This window comes from Choristoneura fumiferana, chromosome 11 (assembly GCF_025370935.1).
Source record: "Choristoneura fumiferana chromosome 11, NRCan_CFum_1, whole genome shotgun sequence".
NCBI lineage: Eukaryota > Metazoa > Arthropoda > Insecta > Lepidoptera > Tortricidae > Choristoneura > Choristoneura fumiferana.
In genome coordinates, this window is record NC_133482.1 from 1,656,245 (window position 1) to 1,672,347 (window position 16,103).

Here is a 16,103-nt window from a genome sequence, read left to right on the forward strand (position 1 = left end):
GTGTAAATACCACATCTTGAGCATTAGATGGCGTCACTTGTCCACGGCGCGCGTCGTCCGCGTCGGGTCGCAGCGACCGTGTCTTGCTGTCACAATTAATTTTCGGCGCGTGGAAATTGGCGCGAAAACTGTCGCGGCGGACGGGGGGCGGGGGGCGGGGGCCACCACGACAGGAATTTTAATTACGCACTCGTATTCCGAATACCAATGTCGTCTTGTTTAAATTAAATATAAATTATTCGCTCCTAGGCCCCGCTGCACTCCTGGTATTATTGTTGCTCGGTACGAATTGCGTTGCGCTGAATAAACCGAAATTAATTAATATTTTGTTTCGCGTAACCTTTAATTACATAGCGAACATGCTGCTGCCAAAATTAATGCTTTCCGAAAAGATTGAAATCTCGTTCTACATCAGCATAATCAAATACTAGGCAAGCGATTAGGTGATTATTCTGCGAGGCGAGTGGAAACTCGAAACATAATTAGGCGGCACGGACGTGTGCACTCCTTAAGGTGTTTAACAAACTTTGATAAAAAGATTAAGTATGACAGTTTGAAATATAGCCACCGCAGTTGGAAAAAAAATAACAGTGCAAAACTTTCTCGGGCGGGGCTCAGCTCCGTCTCCATTGTTGGCAACTACGCGGAGTTAATTTTGTAGGAAAGAAACAGAAGCGAGGCGCAGGTGCGCCGCCGCCCCCGCTGTATTAATTTGAGCGTCCCGTCTAATACTCGTACCTACGTATGATTGCGTTACGAACGCAGCTGAATTTATAAGCAAAGTTCCACGCGTCTGGCGCCCGCAGCTCAGCCGGCTTTGTACAATCTGAACGCAGATTATGACGTCTCCCGTGACAATTCAGAACGCACCCGTTGCGAGCGCGGCTGACGCCGACGCGGACAAGTCTTTAATTGTAAATTATTGCCAGCTCGCTCGTCGGCCGTCCGCAATTAACATAATTGTTTCAAAAGAATAAGTAAACGATCTACTAGAGATCGTAGTAAAGATAATTCGAGTAATTAAGACGTATATTTGCATAGTGATGCGGCCACGGCCGCGTGACATTTCCCCGATTCGCCGTTCAGTTCTTTATCTTGCGCGCGGTTATCATCTTCTCGGAACATAACGAAATACGAGGGCGGCGTTCATTAACTAGACGGTAATGCTTTTTTTTATCGCCGCATCGTAATTCCGGTTTACAAGAGAATAATTATGAAACACATCAGACGCCTAAGCACGCATTCTGGGTCGTTACAATGATCCTAATTATCATTTTTGAAGTGGTAAGTATTCGTTTATTACATGTAGTACTACACGAGGTTTGGATGCTAGGTTGGATTTGATAATAAAAGTCGATTTTAATTAGAGCATCCTCCACTTTTATAATCTTTATAACTATTTTATTAGGTGAGTGACTCGGTAATTTATTCGAGAGTGCGCGACTGTTAATGGAGGTGCGCTCATTAATTAACTTCAAACATTACGGTAATAAGTTTACTTATTTGTTACACGTGTTTTTAGTAATTATTTCCTGCGTGCCTGCCAGGGCGGCAGAGGCTGAGACAGTGAGCCGTAAAGCGCAACCATAGAGATTACAAGTTAACTTTTCCGATCACAACACCACAGACAAAGGCTTAAATTATACACGGGCGGATTGGCAGACGGATTCACCCTCTGACAGTGCGCGCGATTTGGGGTGACAAATTGTTGTCTGCTATTCTACTGTTATCTACCATGAAATAACACTTGCATTCATTACAATAAATACTTTTGACTGTATTAACTTTTGGTACAAGAAATCTTACTCGTATCTCCGAACATTCAAGAGGATTATGTGCCCAAAGATCAAACGAGATAACTTGTTTCGAAAGCTCCGTCTCGCGTCGCTTTTGAGTGGCGTTTTATTTATTTAGAACAAATTTACAGCAACAAGCAAAGCACTCCTCTAAGTTAAAAATACAAGAGAAGCACAACTATTTAGGGATTTTTATCATCGTTTCAGAAGTCAATTATCTGGCAGGCACTTTAGAGTTTAAAAGAGGAAAAACCGTTAGCCCTGTTAGACTTGAGCATTGCAGCTCGATAAGAACTCGGATCCTGGTAACCGACCCAGTGCTATAGACAGTGCCACGAGAGTTGAAGTGACTTACACACACAGCTACAAAAAGAACTGATTGCACAAAAGGAGAATGAATGAGTAAATGACAAAATCCTGCTGTCATTACACTTTACACGATATATTTTAGCTATGTGTGTAATCATTCACTACAACTCTCGTGGCACTATCTATACCTCGCGGATGTGCTGGAAGCCTTGTTCGTCGTCGTCTTCTTGTCAAACCGACAATACCCTTGTTAATTTTAGTCGAATTTGTTAAAATAAATATGTTCTTTAAAAAGCATCCCTTAACTGTAAGTGCAAAAAACGTAAAGTTAATTAAGCCCGAGCAAAGTTTGAACCGTCCGAGCAGAATCTAAACAAGCGACGGCCATAATTCAAAACGAGAAGGCCTTAGGAGGCCGTTGATAAGAAAGTTTCATTACCCGAATGTTGAATTTAAAACCGGGCTTAATCAAGTTTATGGGAATTTTGGGGCTTATCCGAAATCAACCGCCACCTGTGTGCTTAGGGCGGGCGTTTGTATTGGCTATCGGAGTTTGTGCTTAAATTATCGTTTGTAATTAGAACAATGAGATGAATACGGAGCTTACAAAGTTTGACGGTTCAGCTAAATTGTACCGCGTGATATAATATAAGATTAGACGAGATAGTTCGAAGAAATGGAGTTATCCTATCAGCAGCGATTTTCTTTTACTTCTAAGATATTGCAACTATCTTTTTCGGGAACCAGAGACTAAAGGATACCCTGATGAATCGATCTTAGTTTACATATTTGGCAAATCCGTTACTTATCTTACATTAATTATCGTTCCCCGCTATTCAAAAACCTGAGCCCCGAAGCAAAACAGCAGGTTCACCCACGCGCTTTAACTATAGATTAAAGTCGAGATTAACTGTATCTGTACGATTGTATGTTTGTTTGTTTCGTTAACTAAGTCGTTTTCTGTGCGCCGACAGGGCAGAAGCACCAGGGCGGCAGAGCCGGCAAGCAGCCTTCCCTAACCCCTTCGCCGTTTGATAAATGGCCAATTACAGCGCGGGCCGCCCCGTCCCTTCTGTTAGCTTGTTGCCTATTTTGAATTGCTTTTGCTTTTTCGTTTAGATTAATATCTAAATAGGATAGATACGGATCCCGCTTAGGTATTTATATTTACGTTGTTTTTAAACGTAAATTTCGGGCACAAAGCCGGCCGCCTTTTGTCTGCGTCCTTTTTCGCACGCGCCATTGTTTTAAGTCTTAATGCGCATCTTTGTTCCTCTGTCTTGCTATGTAATACTTCTTTGTGTTTTGAGTTAATGCACGTTGATTATGAAATCCAGGCGGCTGTGCGGTGGATTGCTGGAAAAAAAATCAGGCTTAGGTACAAGTTCTATTGGTACTTTTGCTTGAGTTATCAAAGCATTCAATCAAAAGTCACTTTAAATACTAGTTATCTCATCACTACATCACATCTAAATGCATTAACCAAGTCTAAAAAAACATGTTACCCGTTGCAACATCCTCCATTAATTCATAGCAAGTTAAACTTTTTAAACATTCAAAGGCTCAGGTGTTAAACATTCGTGAATTCTTAATTCCCGTCATTAGATGATAAGGGTGCGGTCCCACGACCCTCTGTTTATTTTTCCTGTATTCAAATTTGAGAGTGGGCATAATTGCGCGAGACTTAAGCCTATTTAATTTTTTTATCTCTCTTCGCAAATCGGACTTAGCTGCGCTTCATTTGGCCGCGATTCGATGCGTTAACTTATTTAAATTGTCTATGCTTTATTTTATCTGTGACCTAAGGCTAGCATTCTGTTGATTGGTTTGGGTTATTTATACCCTTATAGCCTCTAGGTACCACAAAGTCTATCAAATCATTGGGTCGAGGCTTTATGAACATGCCAGAGGTCGTATCGGTTGGTGCAACACCACTTTAACCATCGTTTATAACCTTTCTACTTGCCCATTTTTAATAGGATCAAATGCTGCTGGCCATATAGAAGAAACACGAGTAAATAGGATTACAACTTTTGAACTTTCCATTCATATGTATGTCTCTCCCACAGACAATGAAGTTTGTATATCCACGGACAATGGTTGTAACGAATTAGAAATTACAACCAATCACAACAGACGAGAGTTGTCACGCACTCGGTAACTCGATTAGGCACCAGCAGCTACAATGGCGGAGGTAATAACTATCATTAGCTGGATGCGTATTGTGGCCGTAATGATATCTGTTTCAATTGGGTGAGCGGAGCCAATGCGCTCAGATCACGCTGTTTATACGACACGGAGACGATCCGACTGATGCAACATAGAACAGTCCACGTAAACTTCAATTATAAATGTCAATGTGCACAGTTTGTCTGACTTATGACTTACTGCGATGGACTTCAAATCCAAATCAGCACTGCATTTTTATGAAGTGTGAATTAAAATATCTAAATTCCGCTGCGCAGACCCATAAAAAGATCAAGAATAATAAGAAGAATACAACACATAGCCGCAATCTTCATCAAGCGGAATCATGTAGATGATTTTTTTTATTTATTATGATGGACTCAATAGCTAAAAATGTTTTAAATAAAAATCAGAAAGAGCACATTTCTAGTCGACAATCAAATAGAACAGATAGAGTTCCTACAACAGAAAAAATAATGAAGAAGAAGAAATGGTGGCTTTAATTATTTTAATCGTACAACCGACATTGGACTATAGTACTGAATTCATTTTTGGTCAACTATGCTTATTCACTAAACGAGAAATAAAAAAAGCACTAAACAGGGTCCTGCGTAAAGCACTATAACAATATTATATGCAATCTTGAAACTTTAGTATTTCTTTTAGTAGATAAAAGTCTATCTGTCGTAACGTCGTGTAGTAGTCGTGGATTGTAAAGACTACATAGGTGCGCCAGCGCAAGTGGCGCAACCGAAACAATAGTGAAAACAATAGAAAGAAGCGATGAGAAATGGTGGCGGCGCTCGGAAAATTGATGGGCATGAAGTAATTTTGTTACGATTTGTGCAGTTAGAGGTTGTTTGGTAAATAATTTAGTTTTATGAGTTAGTTGAAAATACGTGCAGTGCAATAAATACTGCAGCCTAGGAGCCTAAAAATATATTACATGCCCTGTCATCGGGGGAGTTAATGTTTTTAAGAACCTTTTTGAGCTTCCTTGCTATGGATTTATTCGCAAGGGGTCGAAAATCAGCCGTTTTTTAAAACGTAACACTTTTTTGCATAGTGTATTATCATTCGATATTATAACATGCCCCACACACATCTGTAGACGTACATAAATGAACTTTTTCGAATTATAAATGGGTCCTAAATTGCCACCGTTATACAAACCAAAACAGTATAATAAGCCGGTAAAGAGTTTGGCTAAGTTAATTTATCAGACAAAAATCTCAAATTGCATTACTTTTATCCAGTGCTTGTATGTACGTAACATGTTTTACATTCCACGTTGTGAATTAGCGATTGAGGAGAAGACTAGGCAGAAAAACCGGAAGACGAACCATTGGCAGGCTTCCCACTAGATGGACTGACGCATCGTGAGAGTTGTGGGCAACCGGTGGATGCAAGTGGCGAGTTGTCGTTCATTGTGGCGTTCTAAGGGGGAGGCCTTTGTCTTAAGTGGACGTCATCCGGCTGATGATGATGATGAGAAGACCTGTGGCTGTATTATTTAACGCGCTGATGTTTGCGATCACATCACATTCGCCATCTCTTTCTACCCTCGTGTTATACCGTGTGACAGAAAGACGATTGTGATTGCAAGTGTGGTAGTAGACAATAAGACCCCAGGACTACGTTTATGGACATTGGACAGTCCTTAAAGCTGATTGATGATGTTTATCTAAAGTTAGTCGCTAAGTTTAAGTTGCTCTTTACAATGCAAATTGGAACAACAGTTAATGTTATCATAATCAGAAACGAAAAAAGAGCATTCAAATGTAAAGTTTCTACATATTTCTGGCCTAAGCAATTTGGCCCGATGATTGATGGTGCAAGTTAGAAAAAGTTAATAACTCGACATGGGAACACACATTAACACGCGTTTAGGCTTTTTTGTTTTATTCGTATGTTATTATGACATGAATTTTGTTCGACTCACTTCGTTAAAAGGTAGTTCAAGTTAACCGTTCGAGTCCATGTTTCGATTTTTGATAATTATTTATCTACCTACGCTATTTTATCCCGTTTTAATATTAATGGAATTTCTACTTGCAGAATCTCTAATGGACTAAAGTGCAGGGAGTTTGTCGATCTGGAGTCTGAAAATCTTAATCTGATATTATTAAGCATGCATAAATATCTCATAGGACTCTATTTCTAAGGTCGGTAGGACGTGTCAAATATTAACGCAGCAGGGCTACTACGAAACTCGAAACTCGAAGTTCGTGTCGTGCGGTCCCTCTGACACTTATACTATTTAATACGAGAGCGAGAAGGACGGTACGATACGAACTTCGATTTTCGAATTTCGGAGTAGGCCCTCAGGTTGCTTCATTGTGAAAGACGCAGCCCTTGTGGAGACAAAATGGACTAAAGATTTGTTGAAGATCACTCTAGTTAGTATTTTATTTATGGATGCCAAATATGCCAATGCAAGTACAGTCACCAAAAAAACAAAACTTATTTTACCTTAATTTGAAGATCACACCTACCTAAGCTCTACACCATATATAGAAAGAAGCTTTGGTACAATAGCTACATCCTTAGTTTTTGTTGCCGCCACCAACAAAAACTTCTAATTAAACTAAATTAACGTACAAAAACAATCAGCTAAGTACCAGGGTCTCATGAGGCGCACGTGGGTAGCGGGTCGTCGACCGCCAAGATTGATGGCGCGAAACCAGCGTTTACTTATATCGGGACAAACATTAATGAGTACGATATTCTTCGGTTAAAAATGACCGTATTTTATTTGGATAGACTTAACAGTATTAACACCCACAGCTGAGATACGCGTCCAGCGATAATGTACCATTAATAGAGTCCATCCATCACGACGGTTTGAGTACGTCAATGGGTATTGTGTGACATTTCGGTCCGTTTAAGACGAGATTGCGCTTATGAAAGATAATATATATTGTGCCGGCTATTTGGGTTAGTTTGGACCGGAGACGCGATAGAGCTAGAGAAAAAACATCCTAAAGTTTTCCCGCTCCAAGACTTAAGTTTGTTTAACAAACGGTTCGAAAGTTATCTGGTTATTATTCAGTTTTATAAAACCTTTTACGTCCATGGATATCCATTTGATAGGAACAAGACGTTTAAGAGGTATAGCTATCTTTATAATCATCATCATTTCAGCCTAGGTATATAAGTCCCATTGCAGGGTGTCCTCTCAGAATTGGAGGGCTCGGACCTTAATTCCCGCGCTAGCCCAGTGCAAATTGAGACCTTCACACACTATTGAACTTCTTCGCAGGCGTTAAGGTTTCCTCCCGATATTTTCCTTCACTGTAAAGGGTGACCACTATTTACCGATATTTCGTGTACACGCCAATACAAACTGGTGTCAAACTGACAAGAATTTCTATGGGCATGTTCACGAAATATCAGGTCGGAATTTCCATGTGGGTATTGTACGGCCGGTGAATAGTGTCACCCACCGTAAACTCAAAGATGCAAGCCCGGCTTGAATCTACGACCCACTGCTTGAGAGGCCATAAGCCAAACCACTAGACTGCTACTACAATACAATACAATGACTCTTTATTGTACAACACCAGAAATAGTAAGCGATACAGAAAACATGTACACAGAGAGAAAATTACAAGGTAAGCAATAGGCGACTTATTCTTCTTAGTTTTCTCTCGCTAGTTTCCCTTTACAAAATATGGTTGCTACTATTTATAGCCGTCAATCAACGTTGTTCGAATTTCAAATTCAAATTTCGAACTACATTCGAGCGTGTTGTACATGTACGGTGACAGTACTGTACTTAAATAAATAACTGTTTCATAGTCTAGATATGCTACTTACAATTAGACTAAAATGAAGTGTTGTTCAAAATTATGCTGCGTTATATTGATCCCTAGAGATATAAATAACCAGTCATCTACAAAAACGTCACGAACTCGGAGATAGCGACGCGGGGAGGAAAAAACCGTCATTTTTATTTTTTTCATTTAATTGGGGTATTAACGGGGCACAGATAAAGTCAGCCAGTGCTTCTTTTCTTTTTTTAAATTTATCAGATGGCTTACCGTTTGAATTTAAAGGTACGTCAAGTCGCAAGAAGTTTTAATAGACTTGCCGCAATCAGATCTTAATAAGAAATAAAAAGCTAGTCTGATTCCAATGGGATTTCAGACTGAGAATCTTTATTTGCATTATTAAACATGGCACATATAGGCAGATAAGATAATTATAATGACGTACAAACTTTTCACGCATTATTATATTTCTCGTGAGACAGTTGGAGCCGCCATGTGTGCATTTTGACCTTCGTGCTGTATGTTTTGAACTTAGTTCGCCAATTACAAAGAAGTCCGTGACTAGAATTACTTCAAGCTGTTGTAGCTACGATATTTTTTTACATTAATATATGTTAAATGAATTATTTTTATAAACTGCCTACTTATTTATATTGCCCATATATTCCGTTATTAGATGAATTATTTTGCAGAGATTTTTGATTTTGTCTTGGTAGTCGATTGAAAACATGCATCACCATCAGAAAACAACGGTAATGATTTGTGTTTGCAGCGACTACTTTGGTATTAGCGAGTAGGATAATTAGATACTTACTTAATAGATTATACATTTTATTGCTGATAAGTAGAAGTTACTTACGTTTTTAAAATTTGAGCCTTTTTCGAAAATAATGATTAATGACATAAGTGCCTTTATTTTTAAGAAAATCTAAACGCCATAAGTACGTGATCACATTTCAAGCTCAATTATTAACAACCTAAGTTCGGTGTGACTTTTACTTTCTTTCCCACATACTTCCATCGTAAACTTTGTCTAACGACGAAGAAGTGGGATAACAATCATGTCACCGTCACGTTATGTGACACAATGTACAAGGAGTCCATAAAGTCACATATCAAATCAATACAGTTTTCCTCCTTCCGGAACAAACATGGAAAAGGCAAAAAGAGAAAATTTGGTCACCGCGACCGACCATAAATCCAGCTCGACTGGTGCGAATCGCTCTAATTCCTTTGTTTGCTAAAACCGAAAACTGCCGCGGCCATTCAGCGACCGGCAATACAATATTTTACTCTTTCACACTTGACCGATTTTTCTACGTTAGAAAGTGATAGACGCGGTTCTGTCATTCAGTTACGCCTGTCTTATTGCGAGTGCGTTTTGGGTTGACAATCGCGCGGCGTTACAAAGCAATATCAATCGGATATAAAAGTTATTGGCGATACTTCATGTATTTATGTTTTCCTGGTCTTATTAGGGACTAGGTATTAGGTATTTCATTTATATTCGTTTCTCTTTCGTCGTGTGACATCTAGTTGGTTGTCAGAGGTTGGACGGATGCCAAGTGCTATGTTAAAAGCTCGCAGTCGTGAAAAGCTTTGTCCTGAAGCTATGCACTTTATTTGGTGCTTTTGGATCGGTATTATTTAAAACGTGAAGCCGGTAGGATTACGTTTATATGACTTTAACTATATTGGAGTATTAGCGCATAAGCTTAAGCTATTACTATTTCTGAAAACCATCGTACATATTCATTTAGTCTTTCATTTGGATTTACTCTTGTGTCTGTCAGTTTCATCTCAGTCGATTCGGTACGTGCAGAACCCTCAGCGTATGGGGCAGACTTGTTTTTAAGGTTCTGTACCTCAGTCGGCAATAACGGAACCTATATAGGATTACTTTGTGGTCCGTGTGTTTGTCCATCCTTCAAGACTTCTTTCTCAGGAGCGTGTGGAGGTATCAAGCTGAAATTAATATCAAATGCTGCTTGAAGCAATTAAAAAACCATACTACTATGTCAATGCAACCAAAATATGGAGTCATTAATAAATAACCTAACCATCAAAAAGTAGGAAAACCCCCGAATTTGTCACTTTAAAGTTCAATATCTCAAAAACCGCTGACCCGATTTTGAAACATGTCTAAGAACTATCGCTAGAGAACCTGGTTTCAAATAAAAAAACCGCATTCAAATCGGTCCACCCGTTTAAGAGCTACAGTTCCACAGATAGACACACAGACCGACAGACACACATAGCGGTCAAACTTATAACACCCCTCTTTTTGCGTCGGGGGTTAAAAAAGGGGTTTTCGTAAAAATTGGCGGAGAATCAAAACCTACAGGGTAACTTTCGGTTGTCCTAGTGTCAAGGGCAGACCTCTTGAGGGGAGGTTTGACCTTAAAGGAGGCCTAGTAAGTTATTCTTTGAGTAAAACAATAAGACTTTTTAATAATTATTTAATTAAAAATTGAAGACAAAAAATAACAGGCCTAGTTTGACAAAATTAAAAGTAAAAGTATTACGAGAATCTCAGGTAGTGAGTTCAAGCGATTTTATTGAGAGGTGGTTCTGATTATTCGGTCTCACTGGCCTACACTTCCCTGGAGTCGGAGAGAAGAACCCGGAGCGAAGAGGCTGGCCACAGCAGGGGGGCCTGGTCCAGCTGAGTGGTCGTCGGTGCCGAGGTCAAAAGGGGCCTTAGGGCGGCAGGACGAGCAGCCTGGACAAGTGTTCCACGCAGGAGCGATCAGGGTCTTGGACGAGCCAGGAAGGATGTGCAGTACTCCGGAAGTTAAGGCCGTCAGGGCTTAGTGTCAGGTTAAAGGAGCCGCCTGAGCCGTGAGAATTGTAGCCGAACGGAGCTTTGAAAGTTGTACGAAGGTTGTAAGCCGTACAAAGGTTTGGAAGTTGAAGCCGTACGGAGGTGCCCTGTAAATTAGGTGGTGTCAGTTGTGGTCCAGTGCTAGATTGTTTGCCAGTCACTCCTCTGCAGCGATGCCCCAACTCTTAGGGCGAGCTGAATTGCAGTGAGTGGCAAGGACAATCATACGGAGTTACAGGCAGGCAAAGGAAAGTGATTCTAGTTTTATATAATTATTTTTAAAAACAAAAGGTAAAAATAAATAGCCTAAGTGACCGTTAAAATTTGAAATACAACAGTTCACTAAATAACCGTTAGAGGATTACATTTGAAATTAAACGTTACTTAGCTGAGTTTGAATTTATTTTAACACCGGTACGCATCCGTTGCATAAAAGTAATAAGCATTAACATAGTTCTGAGTTTATAACAACGGATGAGAGAAATTAACAAGTGTTAAAATATTAAGTATAAGAAATGTTTGAAATAAAAGATTCCCTGGCCAGGGGAAGCCTTCAGTTCAATTACACAAGTTAAATTATAAAGAAATAATTAAATAAAATACACAGAAAAACACAAGAGTTAAATATCGGAGAACTTACCAAGTCTGGGCGTATGGAGCTTTCGAGAGAGCTGTTTAGTGTAGTCTGAGCTGTTGAATGTGTGTTTTACAGCTGTGCTTCAGCTTTTAAGGGCGAGAATATTACAGTTAGAATTCCCCCGGTCACAGCTGATCGACAGCACCCCCCTTGGCCGACAAAAACGGTCAAGGGTGAGTTGGTTATAGATATATTTAGTCGTACAAACTCGTGTAGTAAATGAGTGTAATAAAATGCCTACTTTTATAAAATAAATAAGTAAATAATAAATAAATATTAAATACATATTATTACGTAAATAAATGAGTCAAGAGAAAACTACGGTGGCGACCTCTAGAGTTCGTCCGTCATTCTGCTCAGAGATCCCTTATTGAAGTAAGCGCCATCTAGCTTACACTGAGCTAACTAAGATGTCAGCGATCGCCTATGTGCATCGTGACAGTACGCCCGTCCCTCCAAAAGAAATTTGAGCCTCATAGCAAATTTCGTTAAAAAAAAATTACACTATGGCATAACGCTTACATACGTCGTCTCTCATACTATGATCATACTTCTACTCTCATGGCGGGTCAAACAACAACAGAGGCTTGTTGACCCTTATGTCAAAGGAATAAAATGTGTTAATGGAAGGTGGACGTTGTATGCATTCATAAAAATATACCTTATAGACATTAATTAAATCTGTGATTGAAATTACCATCCGTTCCAATCATTAGAGTTTTGAATTACAGAGGCTAAGGGCATATTTTACGTGTTACCAACCGCACGGGTTCCGTAATTCAAATTTTAAAATACTTTTTAACGAGTTGCAAGTTCTCGGGTAAAGGCTTAAGGACAGATCAATTAATTATTATAATAATGAGTGGCGGAATGCGACAAATGATTATACTAGTTTAGCGTGTACCAAGTAATATGTACGCGCTATAGATTTAAAGAAATAATAGTGCAAAAGGGTGCAGCTATTATACGTACGCGCGGAGGCGGCGCGCTAAAATGACTTGATTCTATAAATAGAACCGTGCGTCTAAGTGATAAGGGAGTGTGATAAGAGAAAAATTAATTTAAGACGCGTGCGCATTCGACGGTGCTAAACGGAGACTGATATGACGGCGCGCGACAGCTGATCGCCCGTCCAGATGCATTATGTAATTAGTACATTGAAAAGGAAGCAAGTGATGTATTATATATTGAAGCATATAAACAATTAATTAATCTGTGATTGGAATTACCATCCGTCCCAATCATTAGAGCTTTGAATTACAGAGGTTAAGGGCATATTTAACGTGTTACCAACCGCACGATTCCGTAATCCAAAATATTAAAATACTTTTTAACGAGTTGCAAGTTCTCGGGTAAGGGCTTAGGACAGATTAATTAATGTTATTGCAATTATAGATTGACCGCGAGAGGGCCTAACGAAGTATAGACATATTTTAAAGTGTTAAGCACGCGAGTTATCAAATTAAAAGAAGTTAATAATAAAAAGAGATGTGACTAAGATTTGTCTGCGCGCGGATGCGCAGCGCTAATAAGTTAATTATAAGTATAAATAAATACAATTGGGCTTCTAGGTACGTAATAAAGTGAGATAAGAGGTTTTAAAAAATAACATGCTTGCGCATGAGCCGGAGTTAAACATGGCTGAGTGGAAAGCGATGCGTGTGGCTGCTGTTCTAGGTGCATTAAAAATGTAAACAACCTTGCTAGGCAAGTAATTAGGTTGTTTATCATTTATTTAGCTTGCGCGGTTACTACCTGCGCTTGAGGGAGCGGTAAGTAATTCTATGGCAGAGCATAGTTACGAAATACCGCAGTTAAATATAAGAATACCCTAATCTATTTTATAAAAAGCGTTAACCTGTCTGTTCGCGATCGAAGTATAATGATCTCTAAGCAGGGAACAGACGGTCGAAAATAGAGAGCACACGCATAATATATAAGAAATAAGAGATAACTGGTTTTATTAACTCTGCGACCAGTTGATTTTTAGCAAGCACTCGAGTAGTATGATATGAATGTTGTGAGTTGTGATGGTGGTTTGTGTAGTTGTATGCCAGATGTGGTATTTCTTCGACACACAGTACCTAAATTTAACTCTCCGTAGGTATGTTACAGTGCTAAGAAAATAAGTAGTAGGACACAAGAAATAATAAGTGTTGTGTATCTCCCAGTAATGATCGAATGTAAAATTTAATTAAGAGACCGCGTTGAAGTTAAATTAATAGTAAAATTTGGGAACAAAAATAAATGTCAGTGTGTTTACCGAGATAATGATAAACTGATTTTGATGAAAGATCTAAATAGTGGTTCAGATATTTTAAAAATATAGAAATATCGTTGCTTTTCTATAAAATTGTAGGTATTTCAAATACGTTATTTAAAAATGATTTGAATCGTTAGAATTTCAAATTCAGTGGTTGGCAGTCACTAAATTTAAAATAACTGTTTCACTTGAAGCAGCGGTGAACAATATTAGTGAAAGTATAATTGGCGTCAGTTACGGTTTAAATTTAACTTGATGAAAATTAGTAGGTAGAATTTGAATTGAACCGTTAACGTATTTGAATTTAGTTAATGCAACAATATTTAGTTAACTTTAGGGTATAGATTGAAATTGTCGTTGAGATTTGAATTTTAAAACGCCGTCCGTTTCAACTGTGGCAAGTGACAGTTGAAATTCAAATAGGCCGTTGACGAGAAAGTGGTCAAAGGTCGGCAGAGTATTTGAATTTAAAGATAACGGTAAAGCGGTTTTAAAATTAGAGTTATTAAAAGAGAAAAAAAAAACTATTAAATGAACCACTTAAGGGATCTCGGTAACTGAAACACTGGTTATGCCTATTATTCGCCTCTTACGAATTCCTAGACGGGGAATGGCGTTATTCTAAGCCCCGACCACCATACAGGGGGCGAGAAAAACAGGGTACTTACTGCGAGATACACAGAACACACAAGATACACAATAAATTTTTGCACAATCACTGCAATTCTAGGCAAGAAAAACGTAACAATCAGAACCTCTCAAAAAAAACCCACGGGCGCCACTGTCAAGGGCAGACCTCTTGAGGGGAGGTTTGACCTTAAAGGAGGCCTAGTAAGTTATTCTTTGAGTAAAACAATAAGACTTTTTAATAATTTTTTAATTAAAAATTGAAGACAAAAAATAACAGGCCTAGTTTGACAAAATTAAAAGTAAAAGTATTACGAGAATCTCAGGTAGTAAGTTCAAGCGATTTTATTGAGAGGTGGTTCTGATTATTCGGTCTCACTGGCCTACACTTCCCTGGAGTCGGAGAGAAGAACCCGGAGCGAAGAGGCTGGCCACAGCAGGGGGCCTGGTCCAGCTGAGTGGTCGTCGGTGCCGAGGTCAAAAGGGGCCTTAGGGCGGCAGGACGAGCAGCCTGGACAAGTGTTCCACGCCGGAACGATCAGGGTCTTGGACGAGCCAGGAAGGATGTGCAGTACTCCGGAAGTTAAGGCCGTCAGGGCTTAGTGTCAGGTTAAAGGAGCCGCCTGAGCCGTGAGAATTGTAGCCGAACGGAGCTTTGAAAGTTGTACGAAGTTGTAAGCCGTACAAAGGTTTGGAAGTTGAAGCCGTACGGAGGTGCCCTGTAAATTAGGTGGTGTCAGTTGTGGTCCAGTGCTAGATTGTTTGCCAGTCACTCCTCTGCAGCGATGCACCAACTCTTAGGGCGAGCTGAATTGCAGTGAGTGGCAAGGACAATCATACGGAGTTACAGGCAGGCAAAGGAAAGTGATTCTAGTTTTATATAATTATTTTAAAAAAACAAAAGGTAAAAATAAATAGCCTAAGTGACCGTTAAAATTTGAAATACAACAGTTCACTAAATAACCGTTAGAGGATTACATTTGAAATTAAACGTTACTTAGCTGAGTTTGAATTTATTTTAACACCGGTAGCATCCGTTGCATAAAAGTAATAAGCATTAACATAGTTCTGAGTTTATAACAACGGATGAGAGAAATTAACAAGTGTTAAAATATTAAGTATAAGAATGTTTGAAATAAAAGATTCCCTGGCCAGGGGAGCCTTCAGTTCAATTACACAAAGTTAAATTATAAAGAAATATTATAATAATAATACACAGAAAAACACAAGAGTTAAATATCGGAGAACTTACCAAGTCTGGGCGTATGGAGCTTTCGAGAGAGCTGTTTAGTGTAGTGTGAGCTGTTGAATGTGTGTTTACAGCTGTGCTTCAGCTTTTAAGGGCGAGAATATTACAGTTAGAATTCCCCCGTCACAGCTGATCGACAGCACCCCCCTTGGCCGACAAAAACGGTCAAGGGTGAGTTGGTTATAGATATATTTAGTCGTACAAACTCGTGTAGTAAATGAGTGTAATAAAATGCCTACTTTTATAAAATAAATAAGTAAATAATAAAATATATTAAATACATATTATTACGTAAATAAATGAGTCAAGAGAAAACTACGGTGGCGACCTCTAGAGTTCGTCCGCCATTCTGCTCAGAGATCCCTTATTGAGGTAAGCGCCATCTAGCTTACACTGAGCTAACTAAGATGTCAGCGATCGCCTATGTGCATCGTGACC

At 39.2% G+C, this 16,103-nt stretch overlaps 1 protein-coding gene and 2 long non-coding RNA genes across 6 annotated transcripts in view; all 3 read right to left on the bottom strand.

The window, feature by feature from the left end:
• hth (Meis homeobox homothorax) overlaps window positions 1-16,103 on the bottom strand; it is a 385,579-nt gene that overhangs the window by 18,789 nt on the left and 350,687 nt on the right. The window lies entirely within an intron of this gene.
• On the bottom strand, window positions 10,510-13,053 carry LOC141432296 (uncharacterized). Its single transcript, XR_012451807.1, has 2 exons — window positions 11,530-13,053; window positions 10,510-10,996 (listed from the first exon to the last, which is right to left on the bottom strand). It is a non-coding gene; the product is annotated as an uncharacterized lncRNA (long non-coding RNA).
• LOC141432297 (uncharacterized) lies at window positions 14,075-15,733 on the bottom strand. Its single transcript, XR_012451808.1, has 2 exons — window positions 15,669-15,733; window positions 14,075-15,135 (listed from the first exon to the last, which is right to left on the bottom strand). It is a non-coding gene; the product is annotated as an uncharacterized lncRNA (long non-coding RNA).